Source organism: Sylvia atricapilla, chromosome 1, assembly GCF_009819655.1.
Source record: "Sylvia atricapilla isolate bSylAtr1 chromosome 1, bSylAtr1.pri, whole genome shotgun sequence".
NCBI classification, from domain to species: domain Eukaryota; kingdom Metazoa; phylum Chordata; class Aves; order Passeriformes; family Sylviidae; genus Sylvia; species Sylvia atricapilla.
Window position 1 is genome coordinate 95,281,990 of NC_089140.1, and position 23,017 is coordinate 95,305,006.

Genomic DNA, 23,017 nt, shown 5'->3' on the forward strand with positions numbered 1-23,017 from the left:
GTCAGAAGGAGTCTCATAGAAATTAGGGAAGAAAGTTACCTGAGAGACCATCAGTCTGGGTCTTCATGGGGTCAGAAACAGCTGAACTTAGAGTAGCAAACAAGAATACCTGTGGACCTGTGAGGAGGGAATTTGATCAAGACATTATGAGTAGAGACGTGCAGAGCAAATGGAAATAGGAAAATGATTTCTTAACCTGACAAGAAAAGTCCTGTCATCTTAAATCTGGAAGTTTACATATTTTTATGTTGTATTCTACTTCCAGGGAGAGTAGGAATGTGCATAGTAGGAAGATCAGAGATGATAAAGGTTACATTTTCTTTCATTTAGCCTTCATTGTTCCAGACAAGTGAATTTTTGACATGTTTGGTGGACCAAAACAGCTAGCAACTCAAACACTTAGAGACCTGGAAGCATCCAGATGGAATGATATATTCTGCACAAATTCACTGACAACCTGCCTGTATCACAAAGAATAGAAGAGTTTAAATAATAGATTACTTAAGGAGAGAGAATTACTAAGATGGTGAGATCTGCCTCCAATGGGAAGAGATTTGCTTTGCAAATGTCCTTAGAGATCAAGAGCATTAATGAGAGATACATAGGAATAAATCATTTTAAAAAAGGTGAAGAGGAGCTATTCTTAAAGTTTAGTTCCAAAAATCAAAGAAATATGGATGCAATTTTTTCCCCTGACTTATGGTGGCTAGTCATCCACCCTAGTCAGCTGGTGAAACATCAAGCAGAAAGCAATATCATTGCACACTATTCTAACATCAATGTGGTGGTCATTTGCACCATTTGTCACGCAAATACTATTGGACAGAGAAAGTATTTTCTGAGAGCAGTGCTGATAAGGCATTAAGAATCAGATGAACAGTCCCTGTGACAAATATCAAAGAAACCAAAGACTGCTACAGATAAAGCAGAGGAAGGAAACAGAGGAATTCAACAGGACACTTCTGCTGTGTCCGGGAAAGAAAATCTGCCTGAGCTCTATTCCTGACATTCCTGTTGGATCAAAAAGATGGAATCTGCACTAAGGCTATAACAGAGTGGTGTGTTTTTAAGACAGAAATAATGCAGAGCACATGCATTCTTACATAATATTGTGGTGCAGAGGAAGAGCAAGCACTGTGTGTTGTTATATTCTTTGGACACCACCACATTCTTTGATGCCTGTAGCTGCTGTTAAACCTGGGACCATTCACTGTATTCATAGTTTTCAAGCTTTTACACTGTATTTCCCTGCACTGTGAACTTACTCAACATAACAAAATAAAAGGCAGGTAGGCTAACCATGCTAATGCAGAGCTCGGCTGGGGGGAATCATCAGGCCTTCTTAGCAAGGTAAATTAGTGCACGTTTGTGCAGCTGCAAGAGCTCTGTGGAGCTGCTGTTTGGCTGCTCCTGGTACTTGAATTAAACCATTTACACTGTCTAAGTTTATCAGGATTCTACAGTGTCATCTGAAGTATGGATATAGCCTACCTCTGGAGCAATAAGGACATCTTAAATTCAGTGCAATAACCATGAAATCTCTAAAGCTCTCCAACTGGAATAATTGTTCTGACTTTGAAATTTCTTCTTTAATTTCAAACCTATAGCAAGGCAGTGTTCAGTAAAATCAACATTAGAAGATAGTTCCCTAAAGCCACTGCTTTATTTAAAAGGCAGGATAAAAAGTAGTTGTCTATTTTATCACCACATGTTAAGTGTTTGTGTCTCTGGTTAAGTGGCAACCAATGTAAAAATTATCACTTCTTGAGGTTTTTCTCCCTGCTGTTCTAGTTTATTCTAATTAAACATGTTTGGTTTTTAGATTTGGGAGATTATCTCTGGTATTAGGTCTCTACTTGCAAGGGTTTGCAAATCAAGAGACTAAAAGCTTTTTAATGTCTTTTTTTTTTTTTTTTTTTTTTTTTTTTTTTTTTTTTTTTTTATGGTATGTTAAGGCTTATATTCCAGTGTAGATATTGTTACTTAAATCCCATAAACACCTCTACTGAAACAAAATATTTTCCATAAGGCCTAAATGGCTTTCTGCTTAGACAACACAAATTCAGATGGAGTTAGAACAACATATTTTTCCTGTATAGGTTAGACTGTTCTTGCAATACAAAGAAACAGTTTATTCCCAAGAAATAAACACTGCTAAATGTCATCACATGTTACTGTCACATGGAATTAAATTTGAGAAGACTGCTTATTTGCCAGTGTAATTAGATTGCATTTCCTACAGTAGAAAGATGCTTAGCCTTAAGGAGCTAGGGATGCAATTTCTCTGAATGGCTGCCTTATGGTTAGGGATTGCCTCAAGAGAAAAAGCAACAACTGTATTTTTGAGCTCAGTGGTGCAAGTAGAATATAGATATCCATCCCATGACTATTTAATAGACTTTTTGAAGAAAGCTTGTTCTTGATCTTTTATGACCATTATAAGTATTTTGACAATATGAAAGTTGGCACATAAACATGGATTACATTACCAACGTTAGTGAAGATAGTGTCTATTAAAAACTTCCAGCTAATGTAATTTTATATGAGGTTGCAACTACTTTATTTTGTGTGCAGTTAGTGAGCAAGCGTGTACCTCTGTGTGCCTCTGTGTGTGAGAGCATGCTTGAATCCATTACTTAAATTCTCCCGAAGATTATATTGGTGTATTGTACAAAGAACAGATGAGCAAACCATCAAGGCTAGTCTGACTGGTTAAAATTATGTCCAACAGTATGTCCCTGAATTTTTCATAAAATACTTTTAATTTTGTGAATTGTCATTTCTGGCAGCACAAAATTTTCTAGGACATCTTCAAATATTTCAATACTCAAATAATTTGAACACTCAGCAGTAACAAATATTTGGATCAGTTGGTGTAAATAATTCACTATTAACTTCAAGGTAACCCAATTCCTAAAAAAAAAAAAAAAATTAGTGTAAAAACCTTTGCTGAAAAGACAATGATTTTGCTGGATAGACTTGCCTGTGGAATTCCTGGAGGTTTAGACTTAGGGGCAGTCTCTTTCTACTAATGACACTAGTGCAAATAGCAGGATCATGCTAATGAAACACAGATGACGCAAAGTTGAGAGACAAAATCAGCACAGAGGAGGATTTGAATATTTTACAAGGAGATGAGGGCAGAGAGCTGCCAGCAGAAGGAGGATGGCAGAGAGCTGTGAGCAGAAGACGGATGTCAGACCTGCAGGTCCACTAGGACACTCCTTATGAATATGAAAAGCATCTAAGCCCTGTGAAGAGAGAAACATCCTTCTAAAGGAATGAGAGAACAAAGTCCGCACAAAATCCCACTCCTTCTTTGTCAGCTTTTTAGTGGAGCTTGCTCAGTTTATGAAAACAGCTGTCTAATGTTGATGCTTATGATGGCTGGATGCCATTCTTGTGTTCTTATATTTAGTAAGTGTTTCTTTTGATAAAAAAGCTAGAATTTGCACACAGACAAGAACAAATATAAAGAATGCTGCATTAAAACTACTAAAAACTGCACTCAGAAAGTGTCATGACATAACATAAGTCTAAAATCTGGTCAGGGTTTGGCTCTGAAGATAGTTTCAATTTCTAATTAAATTCCACTGTTATACAAATACCAATATTTGGAACCAAATTGCAAATGCATATTACCCAGTGGAATAGGTTTAGAGTGGGGAAAATTACTCCTTTATCAACTCATCAGAGTACTGCTCGGACATGAATTAAGTTTACTCAAGAGATCAATAGAATCCAATATTCTTGTGCTACTGAGACTTATAGTACAATAGGAAGTGCTTTTCCTTATGTAGAGGTCATGATTCAAAGCTAGTTTGGAGACATCTGATTTGGCTTTGGAAGACAGAGGAAACATGTTTTAACATGCATGGATTTAGGCTAATGGTAAAAAAACCTCAAAATGGTGGAATTAAATAAACATCTTTTAGAAGAAGCAGTAACTGAAGTTTTAAATTGAACCATTACCATATAAAAAACCTCCCACATAAAAAATACTAAAAAAATCTGAGCTTTGTGGATAGCTCTTGTGGATATCATACCCAGTTCTTGAAGTACCTGCTTCCCTTCTCTACTGTGATTTGCCTGTCACTTGGCATGAGTCATGAATATTTCTGATGACCTCTGCACTTCTAATCAATGAGCAATGAGTGGATAAAGAATAAAGAGTCAGCAAATGCCAGAGGATCTTAAGAGTGACAGTTTGAGAAACCCAAAGAAAATTCCAGTGATTGCAGTAAAAATACTATTATTATTAATAATAATATTATTATTATTAATTGCACATCCTTTGCTGTATTTATTTCTTCAGTTATACCATCAATAAAAAGTTTAAAGCATAACACTGAAGTACATATAAATGCCTTTGAAGTTATTTTTTTCAGCTAAGCAGTTATGAGCGAAGATTCCAAAAACTTGAGAACTTCTTGGAAATTCATTTGAGATTTGAAAAGTGAGCAAAAATGTTAAAGCATAAAAAAAGCTGTCCTGTATTCTTCGAGAGTGAGACAAAAAATTAACAATTTATAGTAGGCACTAGATAACGCTGTGAGAAAAGTGAATGCTACCCTAATTTACAACTTTCTAAGATTTTTTGTTCTTAAATTTTTTTATTATTGTATGTGGCTTGATAAAACTGATTGTTTCAATTTTTAGTTGGTTTAAGTTTGAAATGTCCTTCATTGGTGGCTGAAACCTGACATTTTAAGCTTATAGGCAACCATGAAACCACCATTACTTTAGGTGAAATTTATATATCTATAATATATATTTTATATACTGAATACTTTACATCTTTGTAGATCTATGTTTCAAATCTTTTAAAAGTGATTTAGCTAAAGGGATATTTTAGATATGTATCTGAATATAGCATTTCACAACTAATTCTAAACCAATTCAAAACATGTTTCTTTAAGAGAGCAAGTAAAACTCTATTTTTAACAATATTTTTGTGTACTTTAGTTGCAGTAAACATATATATCACTTACACAGATAGCGCCAACACACAGGTGCATATGTGTACAAAATAACTGGCCTCGCTTTTTTTAAAGCATTTTTCCCTTGCTATATGATTTTATATTGCTATCCAGTACTGCCTTGATCTTTTAAAAAATAGTTCAAACCATTATAAATTTTACTACACTGTTTACTAAAGTCTGAATTGATTATTGTCAAAAAAAGATAAATTTATTATTTTAACCATGAAATATGCAATGTTCTTAGCCTAATGAGATACATTGGCTTTATATTGACTTAACAAGATATATTTGCTTTATATGCCAACATTGACAATAGTGAAAAAAACTTAAATAAACAAAGTGCCTGAGCAGAGTGAAGAGCCCAGCTCACTTGCATAGATATCTTAAAAATTATGTGTCCACTCAGCGCCAAGAGATTAAGATAATTGCTTCATACAATGTGAGCCTTTATAAAAGGCTTTTCTTCCCACTGTGACATGAAGCTTTGAAGAGAATGTCCATAGAGATATGAAGCTTTTTCTTGTGAAAGAAGTGGCTCAGACTTCAAACATTTTTCATATTAATGGAAAGAAAAATAATAGCAGAAACGATAAGCTTACTCCAAAGGCAAAACTCAAGGCTGGAATGTGTACATCAGACAAAAAATCAGGAGAAACAAAATGTTCTCCTCATCAGACAGCATAAGTATCTCTATTATGAGTCTATCTTCAGTAAAAATACGACTTTTAGCAGAGCTAACTGTAGACTTTGCAGTATTACAGATTTTTCTCCAGGTAACAGATAAGATAATTTCCAAGCTCTGTATGGAAATGTCAAATACTTTTTGAGTCTTGAGTGGGATGGGTGCTGCCTTTATTTAGTAACTAAAGTAAGTTCTGCCAGTTGTGGGAAATATTATACACTATAATACTATTAAAACTGCTTTCTGATATTCAAAAGACTTACTATTTGTTAAAAGACCTGGCCATTCTTCTCTACCCCTGTCAGGGACCAGAGAGGGTCAGCTGCTCCCTGAATGATGGGAAGCCAAGGCTTGACAGTGACTCAACATAGGTTCTGCCCTTTAGGTAAACTTTCTATCAAACCTGTACAACCCATACACCTACCTGTGTGTCCCTGGAGAGAAAAATATATCATGATCTTAAAGTGAAATAAAACCAGTGTTTCTTCAAAACAGATTTTTCTTTGACCTGAAAATTCCAATGTTTCAAAATTTTTCCTCCAAATTATCCCAGAAATAGATTTTTTGTGGACTTTTTTGTTTTGCAGTATGCCAAAGCAAACAAACAAACAAAAAACAAACAGACAAACAAAACCTCCATACAAACATAAAACAGAAAATGTTGATACCATTTTTAGAGTCAAAGAAATGCTTCAAGAAGCAAAGCAAGCCCCACTTTTTTCTTTCCCTGTTGACAATTTATTACTGCTACTAACAACACGTTTCTTTTTGCATGTTTTGGTTCTGACAAAGCTGTTTTTATAATTGACACCTGCTTTGTTGAAAAATTTTCCATATGCCTTACTGGAAGATTTTGAATTGCAAGGAAGACTATGTGAAGAACTATGCACTGTGGCTGTGTTCATGAATGTTATATGTTAGAAAAATAAAGATCATCAGAACATTTTATAGAATGTAAACACTATGAGAAAAAGAAGCCAAGGGAAAAGATGGATTCCGATACAAGATGAGTATGGGATGTGAGAAAGCAAAAATTATGTGAGAGTTAGATGTATTGATAGAGCCAGAACTTGTTCAGTTTGAAACTCAAGGGATTGACAGATCCAGCTATCCATTGTGTTGCTGAAAACTGAAAACTTAAATAGTATAGCTCAAATACCCCTTTCAGAGAGAAATGCAAGAGTTATATAACTTTTTGTGTGAAATGTTTCTTGCTATACTTATTTGCCTATATAAATATAGCCTCATATATGTGTTTGTGCAATACATACATATTAAATTTGATTCAATCATTATAAGAACTGTGAAGAGTGCTCATGATGGATGAAAATGACAACTCAGACATCCTACAGAACTGCATCCACTTTGAACATCCTTTTAAAAAATGTCTATGATAAAATAATGGACTGGGGAAAGCCAAAGTTACTGTTTTGGTCTGAAGAAAGAATAGATAGATTCAAGTGTTGTAAGATAGTAATTGCAAAAATAATGATATTCATAGTACAATGTAATGCAATGATTTTTTATCGTTCTTCACATAGTGTTCGAAACAACTTCTAGATATTATTACCCCACTGCTCAACTCACTTTTTTCTTTCCTCAACCATACAGCTATCAGTCTGTGTGCCAAAGAAGACAACCACAAGTGGGCTAAGAAGGATAAAAGCCAAGTCTGAAATTACCATATTTCTAGTAGTTTTAAACAAAAGATCAAAGTTATGGGATGCTGGCTGAAAGACTGAGGGATGAAAAGACTAAAATAGAAGACCTGGGCTTTGTTTCAAGACATTCAAGTAATTTCTTCTTGTCATGCTATGAAGAATTTTTAAAAATATAATTACTTATTTTTAAAATATATTATTCAATAATAACAATAATTCAATAATGATTTCTGGTGTAATCAATGAGGTAGAATCTAGATCTGGAAATCAATCACTAGAAGAGGCAGGGTGGAGAAGGATTTGATATCAGAAAGTCAAACAGTTCCACATGTTGTGGTTATGTTCGTGAATGTTATATATTAGAAAAAAAATCATCTAAGTACCTAAGAAAATATCTGCAGTACAGGTTCATGATGAACAAAAATGTTGAGTGGGATTTTATTGACTTGTTCATGTGCTATATCAGTAACTTGACTTTTTCCATGAATAGCAAAAGGGAATGCATAAGAAGAGCAATACGACTGTGGTTTTAGAGATAAAGAATAGTATTATACTGTATTGTTTCCAGAGCAATATATGACAGTGCTTTTGTGTGATTCAATTAACTTGTGCTACTTTAGAATAGATTATTTTCTACACCTGCATTTCAACATCAAAAAAAATTAGCTCTTGATTTTGGTTTTTTTCTTTCATCCTTCACAGTAAGTTGCCTTATATACAGTGAAAAGTGCTGACAGTTCCAGAAGAAAATTACCAATTGGCAGACATATAGGATTTCACAGATAGCTGGTTAGACTGTTTCTATGATGGAATATTCACAAAGTTGTGCCAATAAATTAATGACAAATGGAGCTCAGAACCTCTATAGGATATGCTTCCTTGGTTCTGTAGCTCTTAGAATATTTCTTTATTATTTTACCTCTTTGATGCACTGACTTATTTGTCACAACATTTTAGTCAAATTTCTTTGTTAATATCCCCAACCTTTAAAAACACAAGTTGCAACACAAAACAAGAATGTCAGATGATTCCTCTTTTAAATCAGTTTCTTTGCATTCTGAGAATCACTCAGTGAAAAATAAGTGGGCGAAAAGAATTCTCTTTGTATCAAAGGCTCATAGAATACTAGAATTTGGGTTTTTTTAACATCTTTGCAGGCAGTTCCAGATATTGACAAAGGAACACTCAGCATGTCCATTCAGTAGATAGTAATTTTTACTACCCCAAACCAGAAGGATATTAGCATTGAGCTCAATGATATGCAACGTTGAGACAAAAGAATTTTTCATAAACCAGAAAGAAAATCTGTAACTTTCTGCCAAGTAATTAAGTTATGATTAATAATAATATACATATTCCTAAATTTAGAAGATACAATACATGCATTGAAAAATTATTCTTAGTATCTGTAAGAAAGCAAATTTAAGATAAAACCTAAGTTGTAATCATACAGGTGAATTGTTGGAAAATTGGAACACTTGATATTGACTACTGCATATTTGTAACAGCTCAACACTGCAATTAGCAACAAAAGCTCATTCATTTTCAAAGCGGCAGAACTAACCTAATGTCTATCTTTCCTTCTCACATAATGAAGACAACAGCATCTTTTTCAGAGTTATTGCCTGCATTTACTGCTGAATCCCAGTTAGGATTTTAGTATCATTGCCTATGTAGAAGGACTTGATGCAATACTTAAATCTTCAGGAAAATTCTTCAGCATATGTGTATGGATGCACTAGTAATTCCTTTTCTCGATGTATTCATTATATTAAGCACAACCAGCCAATTTAAAAATCTGGACGGAAGAAAATCCCAGAATAGGAGGTAACATAACTTTCAGAAGAACTGTGATAATATTCAGTGGCAATTGTCTTCAGGCAATGTGTTAAGATATGTTCCTTGGTCTCCAAGTATGAAAAATCCTCCCAAAAAGTATTAACATAGGTGTATCGAGAGCTGGCTGCCATCCTCTGTCTACAAATGATGCAAGTAAAGTGCATAATATTTGCTAAAGGCTATTTGGCAAGCTACAACTTTTTCCAAAATTTTCTGAAATAAAGTGCATCTAATTGGCTGATCTACAGCACATCTTCCCTTCCAATTGATCTCCTTGCAAGTCCATGGAAAACTTGAAGTAACTGGGCATCGTTTGCAGATGCATTGATCAATATATGATCAATTCTCTACCCTGGTGTTTCTGTAACAGCATTCCACAGAGACCAGCTGGTTGGCACAGAAGTCCACTCTTCTTGCAGTACCTCAGCGGGAGGTCACGCTTAGTATACCTAGAGATGTTCAGGAAAACAAATTATGGAGTTATGACCCTCAAATTGTGGCATTGATTCCAAAGAATGAGATGAAGAAGATGCAGAGAGGAGAAGGTGCACTCAGTTCTGAACCTGTGATAAAAAAACCCCATCTTCATAGTCCCTTGGAAGAAGCTTCCAAGCTCCCTAAGGAGGGATGAGTAACACTTCTCACTGCTAATCTGAGCCACAGGACTGATTTTTGGGGCCTCTCAAAATGGTCAGGACCCCTCACCCGGGTATTTGAATTTGCTTAATTTAAAAAACTTAGGTAAGGAATGAGATGAGAGCTGTTTGTTTGTTTATTTGGGGGTTTTGTTTCTGTTTGGGGATTTTTTTGTCTCTTATTTTGTTTTGTTGGTTTTGTGGGGTTTTGGTTGGTTGGTTGGGTTTTTGTTTGTGTTTGCTTGTTTGTTTTGGGAGTTTTATTCATTTGTTTGTTTGTTTTCTAATTTTCTGTGTAAAATGGTGAAGGAAGAGTTAGGGATTCAGCCTCCAGTCTGACATAACATAGAGCTGTGCTCAGTATTGGGGTTTTTTGGCTTATTGTTCTGAAGCCCCCAGTTAATGAGCCATTTTAAAATTTGTATTCCAGTCCAAGGATCTGGCAAAGAAAAAATAGTGGTAGAGCAGCAATAACTTGTAGGCCCCCATGTCTTTTATTGCATATTGTCTCCACTCTGCTGGAATCTTTTAGAGGCAATCCATTAACTGTAATGTATTAACATCACACCTTCCTGGTAACACTTTTATGTGTTAATTCAAAGTAAGGTTATGGTGTATTGGTTTTCTGATTTTAAAGACACATTAAATTCTTTACCCTCAGTTAATGACTTTGGATGCCACTAAGGATTGACCACTTTCTTTTAATACAGTTGGTTTTTTATTTTTTGAAGACTTGAAGACTTTTGAAGACTTTTTGAGAACTTGGCTTTTTGTATCTTTTGTGGTATGGATTTGATCTGATGAAGAAAGATCAATCACTGCAAACCCAGGATTATTGAAAAATCCTCAATATATACCACAAGAACAACATTTAGCTATGGATGACTTGAGCATATGCTAAATATCCATTCCTAATTCTTGACATTTATAGATTAAATACTAATAGTGTCAACTATCTTCATTACTACTTCAGAATCCTCCACAACAAAAAAAGTTAGTCTAGCAAAATAATTTTTAGTAGCAAAGTTTTTTTCCATTCCTCTCCCTTTACCACCACCCTCTCTGTTGTACAGGGAAGGCAACTGATGGTCATTTTGGGCAGAGAAGTTTTTCAAATAAGAAGTCTTGCATATGATTAAAAATTCCCCAAAAACAACTGTCTTTTGAAACAGTGCAAAGTTGAAATAGAGTTAAAAACGTAATAAACCCCACCAACTGTATTCTTAAGTGAATGCCTTACTCCTACTATAAGTAATGTGACTTTGAAATACTGTGCAACAACACCCTGAAAATCTTCTTCTTTTGTTACCCATACAGAACATAAGTTCTTCAAGATTTCAGCTGACAATTTATATCAAGCCAGACCAAGAGTAAGAGCAAGTATCTTTGACAAAAAATATATTAATTTTGCAAGTGTAAGCAAGTGCAGCCTTACTTGGGATCATATACTCATTGACTTAGATGTATTTGATGATAAATAGGGTGCTTCCTTAACTAGGATAGCCAACTTGTAAAGTGTTTGAGGACCTAAGGAGAGCAACAGTGAGACAAAGAGCTCCACAGACACCAAGCCAAAGAACAAGAAGCAAGAGGGTGTGCTCCAGCCTCTGGAGCAGAGATCCTCATGCAGACCCTGGAGAAGAATGTGGTGAAGCAGGTTGTTAACTTGCAGCCCATGGAGAAGCCCATGTGAGAGAAGGCACATATTCCCTGAAAGAAATTGCAGTCCATAATCCTGGAGCTGGATTATCCTAAAGGATTGTATCACGTGGAAAATATTCATGTGGAAAAGTCTGAGAAGGAAGAAGCATCATAGAGGAGCTGTTATGGACTAACTACCACTCTCATTCTCTCATTTCCTGTTTCCCTGTGCCACTCGGGGACAAGAGTTAGAGAAGAAGAGAGGTTGGAAACGAAGGAGAAAAGTTGAGCCTGGGTAGAAGGAGGCTTAGGTTTGTCTTGATTCCTTTTTTTTTTTTTTTTTTTTTTTTTTTTTCTCCAATTCTTAGCTGTGAAATTTTTTAAGCACATTAAGCACATAACTGTGTGCAAAGATAATTTTCAAACCCATTTCATGAGTATCACTATTAAAGGAAGCAGAGTGGCAGCAAATTGTTTTGCTGTTCTTCATTACAAAATTCAGTGTCCTGACACCATTCTGTTTTCATATTGGAGGCTAATTTGTTTTTCATTCTGCATTCTCCAGATCAATGGTTAGGATAGAAAAAGTGGGATGCTGTGGGTCTGCACATCAGGTGAAGTTTGTTCCACAGAACAATCCTTTCTTGGTTCATTACTTTTGGTGAGATCACAAGTTACAAGATATGATACTGATGGGCAGAAGGTAGACAGCATAGCTTACTGAAAATCATAGTCATAATCAGCAGTTAAAGGGTGAAACTTTGCTAGAATTCAACGTTAAACAATATTTTCAGTGCAGACAGGTGCTTGTCAGCCTCTTCTAACTGTTGCTAGTTTATATGCATAAATCTCAAACACAAAACCAAGACCCATTTGCAAGGTTATAATTAAATCCTTTGGTAAACTCATGTCATCTGCTTCCCTAACTTCCAGCTATAAAACCATGCTCAAGAAAACAAAGCCCAGGGAAGTAATGCAACTGAGAGATGCCTGTTAGAAAAGGATCACAGTGCAAACGTGGGAGAATGGACTTTACATTGAAAGTTGTTTTTTCTGGATACAGAAATCCAGGCCATATGGGGCTGATACAACTTCAGAACTTGCTCCATGTCTTTTGTTCTTATGTTTTCCCACAAAAGAGAGTAAAGTTGCTCATCTTTTCAACCTGCCTTGCTTTTAAATAGTCAAGAAGCTTACAATTTCCTTGGGTTATGGGGATATGATTCTGAGATCAGGATATGATTCTGAGAACATTCTTGTAGCTTGTAAAGGGGGAGTTCCACCTTGAATACATATAGTAACAAAGCTTCTCTTAAATGCATTTGGACAACTGCAGTTGATTTTAATGCATGTATCAGCAGGTCACATTTGGCTCATGGTCAAGGTTATTCTTTACTGTAGCTTTTATTCTTGTACTGTCCTTTTTAAGGGCAGGGCACATAAAGCTGCCTTTAATCCAAAGTAAATATATACTTTTGATATTTTTCTGTTCTTATTCAGCCCACTTAATTATAATATTTTGAAAACGTTCACAGTACAATTGATTAATTTCCTGTCATTAAGCTTAGAATCATTCACTTTTCAGCTTCTGAATAACTGAGAAACAGACATTTTAAAGAATATGTTTGGTACTTCTCTCAGATTCTTTTGATAATGATTCTGCATCATTCCTAAACTCTGCTTCTTCCTACAGTCAAAGAACAAGTCCATTTTTGGAAAGCATTGTGCTCAGAGATTACCTTATTGCAATAACTATAGAAACAGTAAATCTCTCCTCAAACAGGCACGGTGCAATTCAAACAAATATATTAAAAGTGTTGAAAGAGTCAAAAGCAAATTATGAAAATAAGTGGAACCTAAAAAATATGCAGATTTGCTCAGACTATTTTACACTGCTACATTCCCTCTAAGACTTGCACTAAGATTACAAAAATGACAGCAGTTGTACAAAAATTCTAGAAGTATTAGAAAGATTGGGTTGATTTTTATAAAGCATACAAAAATCTTAATTAAATAAGGGCAATCTGATGTTTTAAATATCCCTTCCAAAGCTTATCCTTTATTTTTAATTTGCTTTTGCAGAAAATCACACCCCTCCTCCACAAACCCAAAGCAAACCTTAAGGTCTAATTTTTCATTTTCTGTTATTACTCTGTGCATTACATGAGTTACTCATCCAATAAATTCAATTTAAAAATAAAATATTGATGCTTAAGGAAGCATCATGAAAAAGACTTATGTGTTTTGAATTTTGAGAATAAACAACTCCTGCTACTTTTGTTAAAACAAAATCTGCAACTCTTAAAAATTGTGAGGTGAAGTGGATTACTTCAGAAAAAAGTTATTTTCCTTTGTCAGAAATAGGAGAGGGAAATGTTTGCTTTTGTATTTAATAATTGCAACTAATTTCAGCCGTCTGTGTATTTGTTGTCTTAGAATTTGTGATCACCTAATGTCAATGTAATTATCATCCTCTGAAATCTGATATTTCTTCATGGAACTGTAGCTGTATCACCCACTTTTTAAAACTTTTTAATCTAAAGCTAATCATTCCTGATCACAAACCATATATCTAGAATTTTTTGCCATTCTCAATATTTCACAACAACATAGATTAAAAATATTTAAGTATAACCTTAACATGTTGGAACTGAAGTATATGAGAAGACTTATGACTGTTAAAGCTTGAAAACCTCTTTAGCTCTTATTTCTTTCAAAGTTAGCAATGCACTCTAGAGAACACATATCAAAGAAGACAAAGGTTCAATGATGTTGAATATACCTTGGTACATTACAGATAATATCTGGTTGGAATTTTAAAATATTTGTATTATTTTAATGTATTATTCAGCAAGGAAGGTAAATGGTAAAGGGACATAAGACAAAGAAAATAAAAGTGGTTTTATTTGCAGTATGGATTTAAAGGAGTTGACTGTAAATCTTGTCAGTTGACTCTGCTTATTTTATTGCTTATTTAAAATATTTTTTTTCACCAGGATTTAATGATATTTTATCCCATGTGCCCATGACAGAGTCTATCAAGCATGACAGGGGACTGTTCCCTTTCACTTGGGTGTTAGAGCTCAGAAGAACAGGTTTGGGTGGTTTTTTATAAATATAAGTGCAAAGGGATGAATAAATTTCACTGTTCTTTCAACCAGAGAAAGATTATTTTCTTGATGAGGGGAAAAAGTGAAGTGGTTCAGTTTGGCAAAGAAAATAGAAGCTATCTACTGTCTTTATGAAATGAGAGAGTTTCTGCTGAAGTCGTTCATTTAAACAGTGGAAAAATGTGAAGGAAAGTAGATCTTGTTTCCATTCAGCTGTTAAGCAGATATCCCTAGCAAGAAATGTGTATTACATGGCCAAGCCTGACAAGCCTGCTTAAGAGAAATCCCATCCACAGCTCCTCTGCAAAGACAGCTACATTCACACTTCTCTGTCTTTCATTCAAGCTGTTTTTTGAAGCAATTTTCAGTCAGTGTGAGTGAATTAAACCTTTCAGCAATGCTGTGAGACACTGAAAGTCATGTATCTCTGTTTTATGATTTGAGGCATAAAAGTTTAAAGCCTAAATCCATAAAAAACTTTCACTGTCTGGTGTAACAGTTAAATGGAATTTGAGAGCATAAATCGGAAACACAGCTCCTCAACTCTTCCTTCTACAGTCTAACTCTGGTAATGCCAAATCTGTATTAATGTATCAATTTCCTAGGGAGAAGGAAGATATTACAGCTAAAATAACGAGCATTAAGATGTTCTAAAAATACTGAGCAATTGGAGCAGGGATGGGAAAACAGGTTTCTTTCTTTTTAGATGAGTACATAGTGAAACACACATAGTGAAGGAGGGTCACTTTCTCTTTCTCTTTTTTTTTTTTTTTGTCTGATGAACTTGCAATTCTTCCTTGCAAAGTGAACATCTTCAAAAATAGAAGCAAACAGAGATTTCTTATTGACATGTGATCAAATCTCTCTCCAGGAAAACAAGAGAGAACAGAACCAGATTCGATAATCCATAGTGGACTGTTCTGAGTTATGGACTTACATCCCTTCTAGAACATATTTTAAAATTAAGTATGAAGACAAGGGATGCTAAAAAAGGAAAGAAAAAAAGAAAAAAAGAAAGAAAAAAAGAGTATCAGATGGAAAGAGAAAGGAAGGATTGGGCAGAGGTGTCCATAATGCCATATACTAATAGACTGACAGCTTTACTTCCTTTAAATGGTTATACTGTTTTCTATATTTTAAATGGATTGGTTCTATCTGTATAGTATGGCTTTTCACAGCACCACAAACCCCAACACTGCATGTGCAAAATTATCAAAAATGGGAAAACTCCAGTGGTGTACAGAGCAACATTTTTTGGATGCATTTTTCCATATTTCTAAAATACTAATAAATAATACTACTGAAATCTACTATAAAGCTACTATAAATAATAATAATAAAAATATACTATAATAAATTTTACTATAAATATTAATAAATAATAATATAATACAAGGGAGTGTTAGAATGATTAAAAATTATTTCTTCATCAAAATTCTGGAATGGAAATTCTTTATTTCACAAATGAAAATTCTATTTTTTTTCTTTTTTTTGTTGGTCATTCTCTGTTCATCTTCCAAGAATTTACACATTTTCCCAAGAAACTGGTGACGCAATCTCTTTTCAAATCTTCTGATTCTGTTGATAACATCCAGGCTGGAATTTACAAAGGAATTGCAAGTCATGAATTCAGAATAGTGTTGTACATCTTAGCTCCTTCTACTTCCACTGAACAAATGAACACTCTCAGAATAGTTTTGAAAAATGACTGTTCATGTGGTGTAAGAGAAGAAATAAACATATGAATTACAATTCCTTTAATATATAATAAAACATATTTAAATAAAAAATTTATTTGCTTTTGAAAATTCAGCATCACTTCTAAAATTAATAAGAAATTTAATATATTTTCTGTAGTATTTACATTTTTTCTTTCTTCATTCTATTCCAAGTTGTGTTCATTTTATTGATTTGGCTGCTGATTTTCCTCTATACTATAAACTTATTTTTAAGGTTGGTTTTATTTTTTCCAGTGAAAGTGAAGATTATTTTACTATATTTGTAGAGTTATCTGCAGTCTGAAAGAATTACTCTCACAGTAGCTAATAGCTCTTGTGTGAATAATATCTTGTGCTCTGTGGTTTGAGTGTTCACCATCATCTTGCACATCAAGTTTTAGAAAATAGATACTACCACTTTTAAGGACACTAGATTTAAATTGGTAATTATTGGTATAAATAACACATTTCTAGAATTAATAACTGTGGAAATAATAAAGCAATCCATTGCTGATGTGCTCAGTTCAAGACTAAACTTCATGTATATACTTGCACTAGCTCCGAACTTTAACTCCTTTCTTATTATTTATATGTTCTTTTCTCCTTTGTTTTTGCCGTGTTTGTTTCCTTGCTTCTCTCACTTTGGTTTTGAGTCCCTCTTGCCACTTTTCCTTTTCCATAAATAGTATCCTTTCCAGTTGTCAATAAATTCTTTGAATAAATTCTGTCTTTTAGTGAACTAGCTGTTTCATATCACTAAAAAAAGGGGTAGATGGCAATAGAAACAAGTGTTTCTGTTCATCTAGCTCTATTGTTTCTAAGTAATATTGAACAAACGGTGGCTTTTGTAATGTTAAAATGCATTGAACTAAATACTTTCCAAACTTCTCAGTACTTTGGGTACAGCCTTCAGTCTAAATTACACTACAGGTTTGCTGTAAGAAGAGTTGTTTTTCAGTACAGATTTCATTGTACAGCTTGGTCAGCACCACCAATGTGTCAGATGGCACAGCAAATTCCAGTTATGCTAGCTCTAGCAGACATTGGCTTGGTATTGTATCATGAAATAATTCACTTTTTGGGATGCATTGGATTCACTCTTTATGTGCGGCAGAGCTCTGTATGCATGCTGTGTTCATTTCCCAGAACTGTATTGGAGCTGCAGCCCAGGCAGAGAGAAACTCACCAGGTCACTGCTAAAAGAGGCAGGCCTGTGCTGCTTTTTGCACTTCTTTCTCTCTTACCTGTTACCACCACCCACCAGCATGCAAGATTCACAGTAATTTTGAAAGAAGTAGTAAAATTATTAGTTTAGGCTTTGGCTGAAAATCACATTTCACTTCATCACAGGCCTCCTCCTACCAGGAGTGGACTGGTGCAAGACAGATTTTGGCCTAACTAATATAGACTTGAACAATTCTGCTAGATCTAATATTTAAACCAAAGATTTTTTTTCAACAGCTCTTTAATGGTTTATTTGTTTCTTCTGTGTTTTGCCTGTGATTCTTTTTGGCATAAAAAATTTAAAATAAAATATGTCAGTCTGCAATTATTTATGTGTTCTGAGATGATCTTCCCTCTGAGAAGTTTTGACTATGGGAAGGAAATTCTGTTCTCTACAATATGATTCTGTGCTTAGACTCCAGAGAGCCAGTAGTGATAATAAATTTTGTTGGGGTTGTGCCTTCTCAATGGTTAAGCAAACATGCCAAATTGACACTTTAACAAAAAATGCCATAAATATTAGGCCCTTGGAAAGGGGGAACACAGGGCACCCAAATAGCCTGTTGGTGATCTCATAGCAATTACAAAGAAACTATGGTAGAATAGAACTGGTACGTTGGCTTACAGGTCTCTGGCACTATTCCATCTCAACCTAGAGGAGATGTCCTGTTATCTAGATTCCATGTTGCCAAATCCACCCTAAAAACAAATTCTGAGTGTTGCAGTGCCCAATGGAAGTCAGGTTAACATGACATTTAATTTTAATTTGATGGCAATGCATATAATTGCAACAACACCTAAATTCATGGTTTATAGTTGCAGTAATAAAAAAGCTGTGTGATACATTGAATGGTCAGTTGGTATAAACACCTTCAAAACCCACCAGTTTATGGCTGACCACTCAAAGGAAAATTTTGCTGAAGATTATTTCCATTCTGAAAATTAACTTTTAGTCTCTGGCCATGTAACCTAGGTGTTTTTCAGAAAGCTGTGACTTTTCTGGCTGAAATATAAAATACTTCCTAGAACTTATAATGGTTTTTAACTGGCTATTACACGAATGCTTTCTCTAAGTAAATAGTTCATAGATGAGACTACAATCTAATCACATAGGTGATGAGTTCAAGACCTTATCTTAGTGATGTGTACAAATTTAGATCAGGTCTTTATCCTTCAATATAGAAATATTTCTATTACCTGCTACTTAAAAAAGCACAGGTATGTATTTTCTAAGAATGCAATATGCACACTGCAGGTTGCATCAAAGGCCCAGCTAAACAGCCCCTCTGTCAAAACTCCAGGAAAAAAAGTACAGATTAGTGCAAGTATGTAGTGATATTGTCTAAATAAATTCACAATAACTACTGAGCTGAATTCCAGGTGCTCCTTGGTGACAGAAGCTGTACATAAAATGCTGTGGATCCTCTTCTGTGAAGCTGTCAATCCCTTGTAGTAATGCAAAAGTTTTGTGACAAGGGATTCCACAAGCCCTCTCTACATGGCACATGGGTGTATTTTCTTTAGTTTCTGTTATACTTGCTAGTTTATTTGATGCCCTTTAGCTCTTGGACCAGAAAAAGTGGTGGGATGTATTTTCTTTCTCCTTCTCTTCATCGGTCTTATTTATTTTTTTTTTTCAATTGGAGAAGCAGCCAGTTGGAGCATGAAATTAAGCAAGACATTAAAACTTAAAGTCTTCAGACTTCAGCAATGCTTTTGGTTTTTTGCAGCTTATATCAGACTTGGACAATTTTGTTTGGACTTGCGTAATTTTCAGTCTCATGTAATATAAGAATTTAATACAGTTTAAGTAAAATTTCAAGCCCAAATAAGGAAGTGAAAATATTGCTTTAAAGTGGAGGTATTAAAATGGGCTGCAATATTTCTAGCACACAGCAAAATATATTGAGAAGGCAATTTGCTTTTACTCTATAAATATATTCAAGAAGTTTTTTAATGCTCCAGTACAAGTGTGACATTTGAGTCAAATGGACACGACTAGAAAATATTTAGACAAAAAAAGTGAATGTGATGAAAGACTGACATGAGTTGATTTGAACGAAGATAATTTTAGCCACCCTTAACTACCTAACCTTTTAACCAGTGCTTTTCTAATTATGATTTGGGAAAAATATATTTAGGCAGATGGTGTCATTACCTGAAGATGTAAATCTTCATAAAAGTACTAATGAAGCCTGACATTTTCCTACAAGGTTAGGACAATGTTATATTGCTATTTGTCCACTTCTGTGAAGCAAAATGCATTTAAGAAGAATTTGCTGAACACTAGAAACCACTTAATTGAGATTACCCAGAGAATGACTCATCACTGTGATTATCAATTGCTTCAGGTCTGCAGTCATGGAGCAACAGCAGCAACTTTTTTCTAGACCAATGGAGTTTTAAAAACTCAGTAGCTACAATTTGGTTGTTTTTTGCTTTCTCTCAGTCCTTGAAGTGATTTGCCACTTTGCAAGAGTTTACTCAGCGCACTTGTGAGCATTATGTTTTGGAAATATTTAGGAAATAGCACAGCAAGAGGCTTATTTTGCAGAACTTTAAAGGAGATAATAAGAAAGCTTGCTTGGTGTCTGGTAGGAAAGATGACATTTTGACCAGTACATAAGGGGCATTTGCCACACAGGGTTGATATTACATCTTGACTTCTACTGGCAATTAAGCTAATTTTGTAGTAAAAGTCTCACTGAAGGCCAGATGGTGATATTATTATGTTTCTAGGTAATGATAAGTGGCAATAGGTCAGGTGAGAGGACAAGACCTTTTTCCCTCATTCTAACATCCCATGCCGTCTTTTGAATCCAGTCAGAAAACACTGAGCACCACCTGACTGCAGCTTTGATTTTATCTTTTCTTGTGAGCTATATGGTAGAGGTTGACTTAAGTTTACCTTTTATTTTTTACTGTATTTTCTGCATAATTTTCTGAACCTTTAATGAAAATTTTATTGAATAAATACATTCCAAAGGTGTCATTCTGTGTAACTTTCTGTGCCCTTTCTATTTCTTATGGTAGCATTTATTTATATCAGTCACTAAAATGTAATATTTTGAGAGAGCAACACTGGCTTTGGAATTTTTTTTATTTTACATATTGTAATTTGTTGGCAATCTGTATGCAATAAAAGAGATCTATAAAAAAAAATTACAGTAGAAGATACATCAACCGCAGTTTAAAAAACATTTTGTACTTTTACGGTAATTTAAACTGTCTGTTGCTAACAGTGTTTTGCAAGGTGCAGCAATCTTGTCTTGAAATAAATTTGGTTTTTATACCACTAAGGTTTCAAATATTGTATAGTACATATTATACACCTAGAAATTAAAAATATTTAAATTAAAATCCAAACTACTGATATGACTCTGTCCCATTGAATGCAAACTATGATTCCATGTATTGTTACAACGGGCCAGTTTCTGTCATATTCAAGCGTCTGTGACATTAGCCTCAGACTAAAATTAAAACCAAGATCTACATCCATTTGAACTATGTGAAGAATATTTTTCTCCCTTTATTGCCTCTCGTTTATTTTGAATGTATTCTATTTTAAATTTTCTAAAATTTTACATGGTTTATTGCTAATTTTTTTTATGAAAATAATCAGTCCTATAATCACTTTAAGTTTTGGAATTTTTTGTTTATCAACCTGGACAACATCTCTGTCATTGAATAGTGGTCCAGCTTTTTTGGTGGGAGTTTTCCTATCTTCTAGGAGATTTAATGTCTACTATGAAAAATGGGTCTGACCACTGAAATTGTACATGTCATGGTATGGATTCCAAATTATGACTACAGTTCATTTAATTTCTCTTTAGATGTAATCCATCTTCCCATTAGTAACTGACTTCACATGTTTCTTTAATTTTATCTGTTTGACATTTTTTGCTGTTATAAATGTCCATTTCTTCTTCTGTTATCAGTGTGTAATTGGGTTCATTTTCTCTGCTGTCACTTGCTGAAAAATGTTTTGTTATACTGACTCAACAATCTTTTATATTCAAGTTATTCTGAGTCAAAATAATTTTCTTAGTAATACTGTAGGAAAAAAATGTGTCACCATCAGCACACTACCTGTGTGCTGTCTGCCCTGTCTTAAAAGTTTCTTCTTGGTTAATGTTCTGGAGTCCACTTTTCAAACGCTGAGGTTTTCATAAAGAGCTGTACCTCAAAAGTAAATCAATAAATAGGATAGTACCTTTTATCCCCCCTCCAAGAATATCTTAACATCTTGATTCATTTTTTACTTTGCTGCCAGCCAGTGTCCAGATTGGCAGAGAACATCCTTCTGTCTGTATCATTACTCCTGTCTCCAGCATCTGAATGCAGAATCAAAGATTGGTTTGGGTCGGAAAAGACCTTAAAAAAATCATCTGGTTCCAAATTCCCTGCCATGATTAAGGATACTTTTCACTAGACTGGGTTGCTTAGAGATCCATCCAGTCTGACATTGAATGCTTTTAGGGATGGGACATCCAGAACTTCTCTAAGAAACCTGTTTCAGGGCTTTGTCACGTATATATTAAACATTTCTTCCAAATATTTAATCTAAATTTATTCTTTCATCTTTTGAAACCATTCCCCCTTGTCCTGTTGCTATATGCTCTTGTAAATAATCCCTCTCTATCTTTCATGTCTGTTCCCTTCTGGTGCTGGAAACCCTCAGGTAGGTCACCCTGAGCCTTCCTTTTTCCATGTTGAAAAATACTAACTATTTCAGCCTTTTCTTCTAGGAAAGGTGATCCATTCCTCTTACTATCTTGCTGACCATTCTCTGGGCTCATTACAAGAGGCTGATGTCTTTCCTGTGCTGGGTACCCCAGGGCTGGATGCAGCACTGCAGGTGGGGTATCACCAGACAGGCAGAAACACTTCCCTCAACCTTCTGGCAACATTTCTTTTGATAGGAAGCATAAAATATGAAAGGAAATTGCACCTCACTACCAACTAATCTTCCTTAACATATATACCAAATTGCTGAGAAGGAATCAAATTTCTGTGAAAGCTTTCATGATGAATGTTTTAAGTATATCTCCCTAGATCTCAGTGTTCATAAAGTTTTCTCAGAAACATTAATGATTTGCTGATAACCTTGTTCTTAGAGAGGTTTTTTTCAGCCTATTTGTCTTGTGAGTACTGTTGACCTTATGTAATAATAAACTTCAGAATTTAGTTTTGGGCTCCTGTCACTGTAGCATTTTAGGCCACAGCATTTAAGCACTTTTATAACAGATGAGTAGAATCTTTCTATGCTTGAAGTATGTCTCTGATATTTTTGTGGCAGTTCAACTGATGTTGAACTGATTTTTTGTTCTGTGTTCTGATTTTTTCAGTGGTGGGCATAGAGGGGGAAAGGAAAGTATTTTTTTGTTTGTTTGTTTTGTGTTTTTTTAAATTTTGTTTGTTTATTTGTTTGGGTTTTTTAAATTAATGTTGTTGTTGCTGTTGTTGAAAACAATATTAGAACACTTGGTTACTGGTCTTGTATGCTTTTGGGTTTAATTGGAAAC